This window comes from Odocoileus virginianus, chromosome 23 (assembly GCF_023699985.2).
Source record: "Odocoileus virginianus isolate 20LAN1187 ecotype Illinois chromosome 23, Ovbor_1.2, whole genome shotgun sequence".
Classification (NCBI taxonomy): Eukaryota; Metazoa; Chordata; class Mammalia; order Artiodactyla; family Cervidae; genus Odocoileus; species Odocoileus virginianus.
In genome coordinates this window covers 16,730,736-16,743,890 of record NC_069696.1, presented here as the reverse complement: position 1 = coordinate 16,743,890, position 13,155 = coordinate 16,730,736, and the positions used below count along the sequence as shown (strand labels likewise).

At 43.3% G+C, this 13,155-nt stretch overlaps 1 protein-coding gene across 1 annotated transcript in view; it reads left to right on the top strand.

Annotated features, from left to right (window-relative positions):
• Positions 1 to 7,971: 7,971 nt before the first annotated feature.
• The window catches only part of STYK1 (serine/threonine/tyrosine kinase 1), a 50,714-nt gene continuing 45,530 nt past the window's right edge, over positions 7,972 to 13,155 (top strand). Inside the window, exon 1 of the mRNA XM_070453627.1 lies at positions 7,972 to 8,227. The gene's annotated coding sequence lies outside the window, so the exon portion shown is untranslated. The remainder of the gene's footprint in view (positions 8,228 to 13,155) is intronic.

The following is a 13,155-nucleotide window of genomic DNA, read 5'->3' as shown; positions in this document are numbered from 1 at the left end:
GTGAGTCCTGTTTGCTAGTTTTTTCCAGAGCATGGAGAGCCTCATTCCTGGTGTCCGCTATGGACTCCTTTTAGGTGTGTGGAAGGTCAGGGGACTGCTGTGGTCAGGGGCTTCATCCTTGTAGAGCCAGATGGTGAGTGACAGTTTTTGGTTGGCAGCATCTACTGTTCTTTCAGGGCTTCCCAGGTAGCTCAGTGGTAAAGAATCTGTCTGCCAATATAGGAGATGCAGATTTGATCCCTGGGTCAGGAAGATCCCCTGGAGGATAAAACGGCAACCCACTCCAGTGTTTTTGCCTGGAAGGTCCCATGGATAGAGAAGTCTGGTGGGCTAGTCCCTGGGGTCGCAGAGTCGGACATGACTGAGCAACTAAGCGTGCACCCATCGTTCTTTCAATGCCTGTGTATGTTAGTCGTGTCCGACTCTCTGCGACCCCATGGACTATATAGACTGCCAGGCTTCTCTGTTCATGAAATTAGCCAGGCAAGGATACCAGAGTGGGTCGCCATTTCCCCCTCCAGGGGATCTTCTTGACCCAGGGATTGAACTCAGGTCTTCTGCATTGCAGATGGATGCTTTACCAACTGAACTACTAGGGAAGCCCTTCTTCCAATGCCCAAGACACTTCATTTAGGTGTGAGGCATCACCACAGCGAGTCTCTTGCCAACTGTTTATAGCTTCCATCAACATTGTTCTGCTTTCACGTGCCATGCAAATCTTCTCCATAAGCCTTAGGGCCTGTGAAGCCGTGTACTATCCCCTGCTGCCCTCCTATGGTGAAGATGGATTGTTTTCAGATAAAGTTGGAAGAATCCATTTGCCTCACTTTTCTGTTAACTTCCCCTGAAACAGCTCTAAAGCAATGTTTGGAGCAATATCTAGCAATGTCTTAGGTAGACCCAAGGTCTATGGTAGCATTTTTACCTTTTTTTTTTTTTTTCTTCCTGTTTTGTAAAACAACTATACAGTCATATTTACAGTTGCCTTTCCTTTGGCTAAGGTATTAGTTGTGAGGTCTTGGCCAAAGGACACAGACACAGGACTGAACATCGATCTACTTTCATTGGACAAAGCCTTCTTGCTCTGACTCTTGCTTATAATTTTCTAGGGCTTTCTCCCTGTCTCATGTAAATAGATTTCAGGAGGTCCATCCTACCAGTCTTCAAACTGGAATTCCTCAGTCATAGAATCAGACAGAATTCACTAAATAACACGTGCATGAGTGCTGTTATAGGTATTTAGAGATCTTGTGAAGATTTGTGTGGACTAAACTGCAGAATGAAGAAGCTCCTGGTGTACATTTCAGTGTGACTTCCCGTTGTTCAATACTTCAGTTCAGTTCAGTTCAGTTCAGCCACTCAGTCGTGTCTGACTCTTTGCAACCCCATGGACCGCAGCATGCCAGGCTTCCCTGTCCATTACCAACTTCCGGAGCTTGCTCAAGCTCATGTCGATTGAGTCAATGATGCCATCCAAACATCTCGTCCTCAGTCATCCCCTTCTCTTCCTGCCTTCAGTCTTGCCCAGCATCAAGGTTTTCTTCAGTGAGTCAGTTCTTCTCATCAAGTGGCCAAAGTATTGGAGTTTCAGCTTCAGCATGGGTCCTTCCAATGAATATTCAGGACTGATTTCCTTTAGGATTGACTGGTTGGATCTCCTTGAAGTCAAAGGGACTCTCAAGAGTCTTCTCCAACACCACAGTTCAAAAGTATCAATTCTTCGGCACTCAGCTTTCTTTATAGTCCAACTCTCACATCCATAATGACTATCGGAAAGACTATAGTTTTGACTAGACAGACCTTCATCTGCAAAGTAATGTCTCTGCTTTTTAATATGCTGTCCAGATTGGTCACAGCTTTTCTTCGAAGGAGAAAATGTCTCTTAATTTTATGGCTGTAGCCACCATCTGCAGTGATTTTGGAGCCCAAGAAAATAAAGTCTGTCACTGTTTTCATTGTTTCCCCATCTATTTGCCATGAAGTGATGGGACCAGATGCAATGATCTTGGTTTTTTGAATAGTGAGTTTTAAGCCGGGTTTTTCACTCTCCTCTTTCACTTTCATCAAGAGGCTCTTTAGTTCTTCTTCACTTTCTGCCATAGGGTGGTATTATCTGCCTATCTGAGCTTATTGATATTTCTCCCGGCAATCCTGATTCCAGCTTATGCTTCATCCAGCCCCGCATTTCACATGATGTAATCTGCATATAAGTTAAATAAGCAGGGTGACAATATACAGCCTTGACATACTCCTTTCCCAATTTGGAACCAGTCTGTTGTTCCATGTCTGGTTGTAACTGTTGCTTCTTGACCTGCATACAGGTTATTCAGGAGGCAGGTCAGGTGGTCTGGTATTCCCATCTCTTTCAGAATTTTCCACAGTTTATTGTGATCCACATAGTCAAAGGCTTTGGTGTAGTCAATAAAGCAGAAGTAGATGTTTTTCTGGAACTCTTGCTTTTTCAATGATCCAATGGATGTTGGCAATGTGATCTCTGGTTCCTCTGCCTTTTCTAAATCCAGCTTGAACATCTGGAAGTTCTCAGTTCACATATTGTTGAAGCTTGGCTGGGAGAATTTTGAGCATTACTTTACTAGCGTGTGAGATGAGTGCAATTGTGAAGTAGTTTGAATGTATCTTTGGCATTGCCTTTCTTTGGGATTGGAATGAAAACTGACCTTTTCCAGTCCTGTGGCCACTGCTGAGTTTTCCAAATTTGCTGGCATATTGAATGCAGCACTTTCACAGCATCGTCTCTCAGGATTTGAAGTAGCTCAGCTGGAATTCCATTACTTCCACTAGCTTTGTTCGTAGTGATACTTCCTAAGGCCCACTTGACTTCACATTCCAGGATGTCTGGCTCTAGGTGAGTGATCACACCATCATGGTTATCTGGGTCATGAAGATGTTTTTTTGTATAGTTCTTCTGTATATTCTTACCACCTCTTCTTAATATCTTCTGCTTCTGTTAGTTCCCTACCATTTCTGTCCTTTATTGTGCTCATCTTTGCATGAAATGTTCCCTTGGTATCAATAATTTTCTTGAAGAGCTCTCTAGTCTTTCCCATTCTATTATTTTCCTCTATTTCTTTGCATTGGCCACTGAGGAAGGCTTTCTTATCTCTCCTTGCTGTTCTTTGGAACTCTGCATTCAGATGGGTCTTCTTTTCTCAGTTGTTTGTAAGGCCTCCGCAGACAACCATTTTGCCTTTTTGCATTTCTTTTTCTTGGGGATGGTCTTGATATCTGCCTCCTGTCACGAATGTCACAAACCTCTCTCCATAGTTCTTCAGGCACTCTGTCTATCAAATCTCATCCCTTGAATCTATTTGTCACTTGCACTGTATAATCATAAGGGATTTGATTTAGGTCATAACTGAGTAGTCTAGTGATTTTCCCTACTTTCTTCAATTTAAGTATGAATTTAGTAATAAGGAGGTCATGATCAGAGTCACAGTCAGCTCTCGGTCTTGTTTCTGCTGACTGTATAGAGCTTCTCCATCTTCAGCTGCAAAGAATATAAGCAATATGATTTCAGTATTGACCATCTGGTGATGTCCATGTGTAGAGTCATCTCTTGTGTTGTTGGAAGAGGGTGTTTCCTATTACCAGTGTGTTATCTTGGCAAAACTGTTAGTCTTTGCCCCACTTCATTTTGTACTCCAAGGCCAAACTTACCTGTTACTATAAGTATCTCTTGATTCCCTACTTTTTCATTCTAGTCCTCTATGCTGAAAAGGACATCTTTTTTTGGTGTTAGTTTTAGAAAGTCTTCTAGGTACTTCATAGAATCGTTCAATTTCAGCTTCTTCAGCATTAGTAGTTGGGACATAGATTTGGATTACTGTAACATTGAATGGTTTGTCTTGGAAATGAACAGAAATTATTCTGTCATTTTTGAGATTGCATCCAAGTACGGCATTTCAGACTGTTTTGTTGACTATGATGGCTACTCCATTTCTTCTAAGTGATTCTTGCCTACAGTAGTACATAAATGGTCTTCTGAATTAAATCCATTCCAGTCCATTTTATTTTATTTTTTTCATTTATTTTTATTAGTTGGAGGCTAATTACAATATTGTAGTGGTTTTTGTCATACATTGACATGAATCAGTCATGGATTCACATGTATTCCCATCACGATCCCCCCCCCACCCCCCCCCCCCCCCCCCCGCCCACCTCCCTCTCCACCCAATTCCTCTGGGTCTTCCCAGTGCACCAGGCCTGAGCACTTGTCTCACACATCCAGCCTGGGCTGGTGATCTGTTTCACCCTTGATAATATACATGTTTTGATGCTGTTCTCTCAAAACATCCCACCCTCACCTTCTCCCACATATATGGAATTTAGAAATATGGTAATGATAATCCAGTCCATTTTAGTTCACTGATTTCTAAAATGTCGATGTTCACTCTTGCCATCTCCTGTTTGACCACTTTCAATTTACCATGATTCGTGGACCTAACATTCCAGGTTCCTATGCAATATTGTTCTTTACAGCATCAGACTTTATTTCCATCACCAGTCACATCCACAACTGGGAGTTGTTTTCTCTTCGGCTCTGTCTCTTCATTCTTTCTGGAGCTATTTCTCCACTCTTCTCCAGTAGCATATGGGGCACCTACTAACCTGGGGAGCATATGGGGCACCTACCAACCTGGGGAGTTCATCTTTCAGTGTTATATCTTTTTGCCTTTTCATACTGTTCATGGGGTTCTCGAGGCAAGAACACTAAAGTGATTTTCTGCTCCTTTCTCCAGTGGACCATGTTTTGTCAGAACTCTCCCATGACCAGTCCGTCTTGGGTGGCCCTACATGGCATAGCTCATAGTTTCATTGAGATAGACAAGGCTGTGGTCCATGTGATCAGTTTGGTTAGTTTTCTGTGACTGTGGTTTTCATTCTGTCTGCCCTCTGATGGAGAAGGATAAGAGACTTACAGAAGTTTCTTGATGGGAAAGACTGACTTTGGGGGAAACTGGGTCTTGTTCTGAAGGGCAGGGTCATACCAGTAAATCTTTAGTGTTATTTTCTCTTGATGGGAGGGGCTGTTTTCCCCCTCTGTTGTTTGGCCTGAGGCCAAACTATGGTAGGGGTAATGAAGATAATGGCGACCTTCAAAAGGACTTTTCACACATTGTGTATCCAGTGCCTCTGACCCTGCAGCAGGCCACTGTCAACTCACACCTCTGCTGGAGACTCCTGGATACTCACAGGCATGTCTGGCTCAGCCTCTTGTGCGGACACTGTTCCTTTCTCCTGGCTCCTGGTGTGCACAATGTTTTGTCTGTGTCCTCCAAGAGTCTGTGTCCCCAGTCTTGTGGAAGTTCTGTAATCAAATCCCACTGGCCTCCAAAGTCATATTCCCTGGGGGTTATCAGTCCCTTTGCCAGATCCCCAGGTTGGGAAATCTGTTGTTAGTCCTAGAGCTTTCTCAACAGTGTGAGAATTTATTTTGTATAATTGTTCTGCAGTTTGTGGGTTGTCTGCTTGGTGGCTCTATGTTGGGGCTAATGGTGACCTCCTCCAAGAGGGCTTATGCCACACACTGTGTGACCCAAGTCTGCTGCAGCCAGAGCCCCTGTCCCCACAGCAGGCCGCCGCTGACCCAAGTCTCCGCAGGGACAAACACTCAAAGGTCTGGCTCAGTCTCTGTGGGATCCCTGGGTCCTGGTGTGCACAAGGATTTGTTTGAGCCCTCTGAGCATCTCTGGAAGGTATGGGGTTTGATTCTAAATGTGATTTCATCCCTTCTACCCTCTTGGTGGGCGTCTCCTTTGTCCTTGGACGTGGGGTATCTTTTTTTGGTGGGATCCAACATTTTCCTGTCAATGCTTGTTCAGCAGTGAGTTGCAACTTTGCAGTTCTTGCAGGAGAAGATGAGTGCACATCCTTCTTTTCTTTAATATGACAAAACTTTTTATCAATTAAGATAGAATTTAACTTAAAATCAAACCCAGGTCTCCCACATTACAGGTGGATTCTTTGCCAGCTGAGCCACCAGGGAAGCCCAGGAATACTGTAGTAGGTAGACCTACCCTTCTCCAGAAGATCTTGCTGACCCAGGAATCGAACTGAGGTCTCCTTCATTGCAGGCAGATTCTTTACCAGCTGAGCTACCAGGGAAGCCTGTTCAATACTTAGCACTCAATAAATGCTGGCAGAGCAGAAAATGGGCATTCAGTAAATGCTGATTGGGATTTCCCTGGTGGTATAGTGGATAAGAATCCACCTGCCAATGCAGGGGACTGTTCAATCCCTGGTGTGGGACGACCCCACATGCCTCGGAGCAACAGAATCAGTGGGCCACAGCTACTGAAGCCTGCATGCCTAGAGTCTGTGCTTTGCCACGAGAGAAGCCACTCCCATGAGAAGCCCATCCACCCCAACAAAAGAGTGGCCCCCACTTACCGCAACTAGAGAAAGTCTGCACGCAGCAACGAAGGCCCAGTGCAGCCAAAAATAAATCAATCAGTGTATTTTAAGCTGATTGAATTAATGGTGAGGTAGAAATAACCATCTGGTAAGGATGGATGAACTGAAGATTGCGGAAAATGAATAAGAGGGCCATAACTGTGAGACAGGGGTAATAATGGAGATTATAAGAGAATGAACACTTGGAGAGAAGAGCAAAATAAGAATGATCCAGTCACCTTATTCACGTGTAAATGTGTGGAACCAATCACACATGTATACCTCCTGCTTATATTTTTTGTTTAGTGAGGATTTTCTATTTAGTATGTGTGTTGGTGTTTCCATGTCTGAGCATTATTATTTCCAGAGTTCTCTCTATCTCAGAAAATTTAAAAATTCACCATTTATTGAATTGTTCATTAAGATTAGAGTATACATTTTTGAATCCTCCTTTGTTCTATCTATATATATTTAAAATTTTTTCTAGGTCTTAGAGGTTATAACTTTTGTGACTATGGTGACTCCTTTACAAAAAGGAGATATTTAAACAGAATTCTGTGTATCAGAATGGGTATTCAGCAAGATATGCAGGTGTTGCAGGAATTACAAAAATGAGTATGCCACAGTCTCTACTTTGAGGCGATCAGGGTCCATGGGGAAGCTGAGTAGAAGAGGTCATATAACATAAAACTCAGATTTGTTCATTTGGCTTTTAGTCATCAGTTATGACATAAAGGATGGGAAGAAAATTTGACTGATGAGACTTCATTCTTTCATTTTTTTAAATTGAGGTAAAATTCACATAACATAGAATTAACCACCAACCATTCTTAAATGTACACTTCAGTGGCATGCAGTACAGTTCTTCCTATTTTAAAAGAGCTCTGAAGGAAATAAAACTATCAATAGCAAAGACTCCAGAGAACTGAAGTACCCCAGTCTTCAAATGCTCGACATCACATGGTACCCAAATTCTTTCTAAGGATTCCCAGTTCCTGCTTGGTTTGCTAACAATGCTGAGCAAGTAAGCCATCTATACACTATGTGACCTATATTTCTTGAGTAGAACGTGTATTCGGTGCTAGTATCAAGTTTGGAGTTCTCCCAGCTGAGTATTTTCTTCAGGGTCTCCTATGATTGTAAATTCCTTGTGGGCCAGTAACCTAAATAGGTTGCTCATCACTGTATCCCTAGAGGAGAACCCAGCACATAGATTATTTTAAAAGCATTTGTGAATGATTGATTACTTACTCCTGAGATTTTTGTTCGCTATCTATTTTCTCATGGTCAGTATTAACTGGTGCACTCAGTAAAGGTTTGGGGTTGCGATTGTCCCGGAGCCCAAGGTCAAATCCTGGCCATTTTGAGTACCGAAGAAGGCAACTGTTATTGAGTCGCACAGAAGGTGGCGCTATTGCGCCTCATCGTGACCACATTTTCACCTGGACAGGCAGGTCTTCTACACCTGACCGTCCAGCAATCGCTTGAGAAGGAAATGAATAGGTTGATCAGCAACAAGTCCAGCTTTTACAGTTTCGGCAGAGGTTTCCTGCTGGTTCAGGTGTGGTGAGGCCCGGAAACCTCAGTGCCCGCAGACTTTTCCTTTTGTGGGGAGCCCGCCCAAACTCCATCCTTTGCCCGCGGCCACGCCCCACAGTGGGAAGGAGGGACTGAAAAGCATTTCCTTGAGGCCGGCACAACTTGCCCTACCCAAAACGAGTTGGTTTGTTTTTTTTTTTTTTCCCCTTCCCTGGCTGAGCCAGTTTCATCTGAAATACAGAGTGACCGGAGGAGGAACCGGAGGAGGGACAAGGTAGTGGAAATGGTTTGGGGGTATGAAGGGTGAGAGGAGGATGGTAGTGATGCAGTCAGGGGTGGGCTTCGCTGTTTTGGGAAGAAAAAGAGGGAGGCGGCCGAACGGGGCATGGCTGTGAGTGGCTGTTTGTATTTTATGTGAACAAACAGCAGTCACCAGGTGAATGAATCTGTATTTCTTCAGAGCAGGCATCTCGCGGGTTTGGGCTTCTGTCTTTTTTTAAACAGAATTTTGGCAATTTTCAGCAATTTGGGCAAGGAGAGAGGCAGCCAGAAAGCGAAGGGATGAAGGGTCTCTGTTATTCCTGGAGAGGAAGCCATCCAGAGAGGGGAGACAGAAACAGTGAAGTACAGGAACTGCTTGTCAAAGGACAGTGAGGTCGTTCAGCCCGCCTTTGGGCTCAGCTCAGGCCCTCTGCTAAGCATAATGAAGAATGGTAATTATCTCTTGGAGTTGTTGTGATATTTAATGAGATAATATCTGTAATTATGCTTAAAAATTGTATAGTGTGATATCCTATTCTTTGTTTACCGGAATTTCGGTTTTCTTCTTAATTTGTTTTCTCTTTTATTTTGTATTGAAGGGTAGTTGATTTAAAGTACTATATTAGTATTAGATGTGCAGCATAGTGATTGATTTTTTATAGTATTTTTATAGGTTTCAATTACCTCATTAAAAGTTATTACAAAATAATGGCTATAATTCCCTGTGCCGTACAGTATGCTTGTCTATTTTATACTGACTAGTTTGTGTCTCTTAATCCTCTACTCCTGTCTTGACCTTTCTCCCTTCTCTTTCCCCACTGGTAACTACTAGTTTGTTTTCATATCTGTGGGTCTGTTTTGTTTTGCTATATACATTCATTTGTTTTATTTTTTATACTCCACAAGTAAGTGTGAATACAGTATTTGTCTTTGTCTGACTTATTTCACTATGCATAATATTCTCTAGGTTCATCTATGTTGCTGCAAATGGCAGAATTTCATTCTTTTTTATGGCTTAGCAATGCTGAGTAAAATTACTCAGCTATATATATCTATGTGTGTGTGTGTATATATATATATATATATATATATATTTATTTATTTATTTATACCATGTCTTTTTTATCCACTTATCTGTTGATTGCCACTTGGGTTGTTTCTATTGCAATATACTTTGTATATTGTACCTAATGCTGCCTTGAACATTGGGGTACATGAATCTTTTCAAATTAGTGTGTTTGTGTTTCCAGATAGACACCCAGGAGTGGAACTGCTGGGTAATATGGTGGTTCTAGGGCTTGCCAGGTCTCTCAGTGGTAAAGAATCCACCTGCAAATGGAGACGTAGGTTTGATCCCTGGATTGGGAAGATCCCCTGGAGAAAGAAATGGAAATCCATTCCACTATTCTTGCCTGGGAAATCCCATGGGCAGAGGGGCCTGGTGGGCTGCAGTTCATGGGGTCACAAAATAATCAGACATGACTCAGTGACTAAACAGCAAGAGTGTCAGTCTATGTTTAGTTTTTTGAGGAACATACATATTGTTTCTATAGCAGCTACACCAATTTTTGCTTCCGCCAAGGGTGTACAAGAGTTCCCTTTTTTCTACATCCTTTCCAACATTTGTTATTTACAGCCATTCTGACAGGTGTGTGGTTACAGTGATTTTGATTTACATTTTCCTGCTGATTAGTGTTGTTGGGCATCTTTTCATGTGCCTCTTAGCAACCTGTACGTCTTTGGAAAAATGTCTACTTAGGTCTTCTGACCATTTTTTGATAGGTTACTTTTTAATATTGAGTTTCGTGAACTGTTTGTATATTTTGGATATTAAGCCTTTGTTAGCTGTATCATTTTTAGACATTTTCTTCCATTCCGTATGTTGTCTTTTTGTTTTTCGGTGCTTCCTTTGCTGTGCAAAAGCCTCTAAGTTCAATTAAGTTCCATTTGGTTTTTTTGCTTTGATTTCTTTTTTTATTTTTATTTTTGCTTTTACTTCTTTTGTCTTAGGAGAATGATACAAGATAATATCATTATAATTTGTGTCAAAGAGTGTACTACCTATGTTCTCTTTTAGAAGTTTTATGATTTCAGGTCTTACATTTTGGTCTTTAAACCATTCTGAATTTATTCTTGTGTAAGGAAATGTTCTGATCTCACTGCTTAATGTTGTTGTTATTCAGTGTCTGATTCTTTGTGACCCCCATGGGCTGCAGCAGGCCAGGCCTCCTCGTCCCTCACTGTCTCCCACAGTTTGCCCAAGTTCATGCCCACTGAGTCAACGATACCGTACTATTTTGATTGCTATAGATTTGCTGTCTAGTCTAAAGTCAGGAAGAGTGATTCTTCCAGGTCTGTTCTTCTTTCTCAAGATTGGTTATTGGGCTCTTTTGTGTTTCTATAACAATTTCTTAACTATTTGTTCTACTTCCATGAAGAATGGTTTGATGGCATCACCGATCAATGGACATGAACCTGGGCAAACTCCAGGAAATGGTGAGGGACAAGGAGGCCTGGTGTGCTGCAGTCCATGGGGTCACAAAGAGTGGGAAATGACTTGGTGAACAACAACTGTAAAAAATGCCATTGATATTTTGGCAGAGATTGTATTGAATCTGTAAATTGCCTTGGTTAGTATGGTAATTTTAACAATATAAATTCTTCCAATTCAGGAACATGATATAGCTTTTCATCTGTCTGTGTCATCTTCAGTTTCCTTCATCAGCATCTTATAGTTTTTGGAGTACATTTCTTTTGTCTCCTTAGACAGGTTTATTCCTAGGTGTTTTATTCTTTTTGAAATGATTATAAATGAGTTTTGATCCTCTTCCCTCTCTCTTCTCTCTCTGGAAGCCCTTTAATGCAAATATTGTTGCACTTAATCTTATCCGAGAGACCTCTTAGGTTGATTTCATTTTTTAAAATTTTCTTCTCTTTTTGCTTTTATGATGGAGTGATTTCCATTATTCTATCTTACAGATCACCTCTGCGTTCTTCCTTACCACTTAATCTGCTATTTATTCTTTCTACTGTGCTTTTTATTTGCTATTGAATTCTCCATTTTTTAGAGCTTTTAAAAGTATTTTCTAGTTAAAATTCTCACTGTGTTCATTTATTCCCTTTCCTAATTTAGTTAACATTCTTATTACTAATGCTTTGAATTCTTTCTCTGGTAATTGCTTACTTCTTTTTTTTTTTCAGAGTATTTTTCTTGCTGTTTCAGTTGAGGGCAGTTCATCTGCCTTATTTTTATTTTTGGTTTAACTTTCTCTGACCTAAGTTCAGGTGAAACAGTTACCTCTGCAGTCTTAAAGGGATGTTCTTCTTTTTTTTTTTTAAAGGGATGTTCTTGTGTGGGAGCATTTCTGTGTAGACTATGTGTGCCCTATGCCTTTGGTGGCAGAGCTGGATTTAGCGTGGATGTAATCACATCTTTCCTCAGGGTATGCTGGAAGCTGCCATCCTGCTAAGAGGTCAGGCTGGACATGGAAGGGCGAGAGCTCGAGCTGGTATGAGGGGGTACTTCCCCACTTCCCAGTGGCCATCACTGCTCTATTGTGGATAAGGACTGATTCCAAGTTGCTGAAGCCGAAGCCCTGAGGGCTGGGCCCAGCTGGCTCTGTTTCCTTTTATTTATTTTCTAAATGTTATTTATTTATGTATTTTGGCTGTGCTGTCCCCTTTGTTGCCGCTCAGGCTTTTCTCTGGTTGCAGCGAGCAGGGCTAGGCTTCGTTGTGGTGTTTGGGCTTCTCATTGCGGTGCTCCTCTCATTGAAGCGCAAGGGCTCTGGGCGCATGGGCTTCAGTAGCTGCGGCCCGGGAGCTCGGTCACCGGGGCTGCCGGGCTCTAGTCACAGGCTCCGTAGAGCTGGCACATGGGCTTAGCTGCTCCACAACATGTGGTATCTTCCTGCACCAGGGACTGAGCCCGTGTCTCCTGCACTGGCAGGTGGGTTCTTTGCCGCTGGGCCACTAGGGAAGCCCCTGTTTCCTGTAAGTGTGTTTTCCCCTCTCTTTTTCCTGGGACCCTTGTCCTACAGGGAGTAGTGCTGAAGCAAGGGGATCCATGGGGTCTGTCCACTCGTTCCAGTCACAGACAGAGATCCGAATCGTCTCTGTTGTGCTGCCTGTGCCGATGCCTGCAGTCATTTCCCTTATTCTGCTCAGATGTAGCTTTGGGTTCAAGTCCCTTTGTCCCTCACGGCTGATCACTGCCCCTCCCTGTTGTGGAGCGTCACCTCAGGGCAGGCAGGGTTCACAGGAACCTGAGGTATTTACTGGGGAGTGAGCTGGGGCGGGGGCTTCCCTGGTGGCTCAGTGGTAAAGAATCCGTCTGCAGTGCAGGAGCCTCAGGTTCGATCCCTGAGTTGGGAAGATACGCTGGAGGAGGGCATGGCAACCCACTCCAGTATTCTTGCTTGGAGAATCCCATGGACAGAAGAACCTGGCGGGCTCAGTCCCTGGGGTCACGAAGAGTCGGACATGACTGAAATGACTTGGCGGGCAGGCAGGAGCTGTGGTGGGTTGGCCACCTCAAAGATCTGGGCTGCTTCTGAGGTACTGTTGAATAAGCGCTGACAATGGCTCCTGCTGCCTCACCCAGGCTTTGCCCCACCCAGGTCACCTCTGAGTTTCCCACAGCTGAACTTTCTTCCTGGTCATGGCCACCCAGATCTAGTGTCACGCTATGACCCAGGGTAAATGGTGGCTGGCTCATTCTCTCTGCTTCAGCTGGGGCATGCACCCAGGCTGTCTCGGAAAAATTGGGGCCACTGCACCTCCGCTCCACCTGTGGGGGCAGCCCAGCACATGTGCGTGCCTCATGAGTAAGTCCAGGTTCCCCATGCTCTCCTGTTAGTCCTAGTGGTCTTCCCACATGCCAAGGGTTCTCATCTTCCCCACAGAGGAGCCCAGGACTGGGGTGCCCGTATGTGGCTTGAA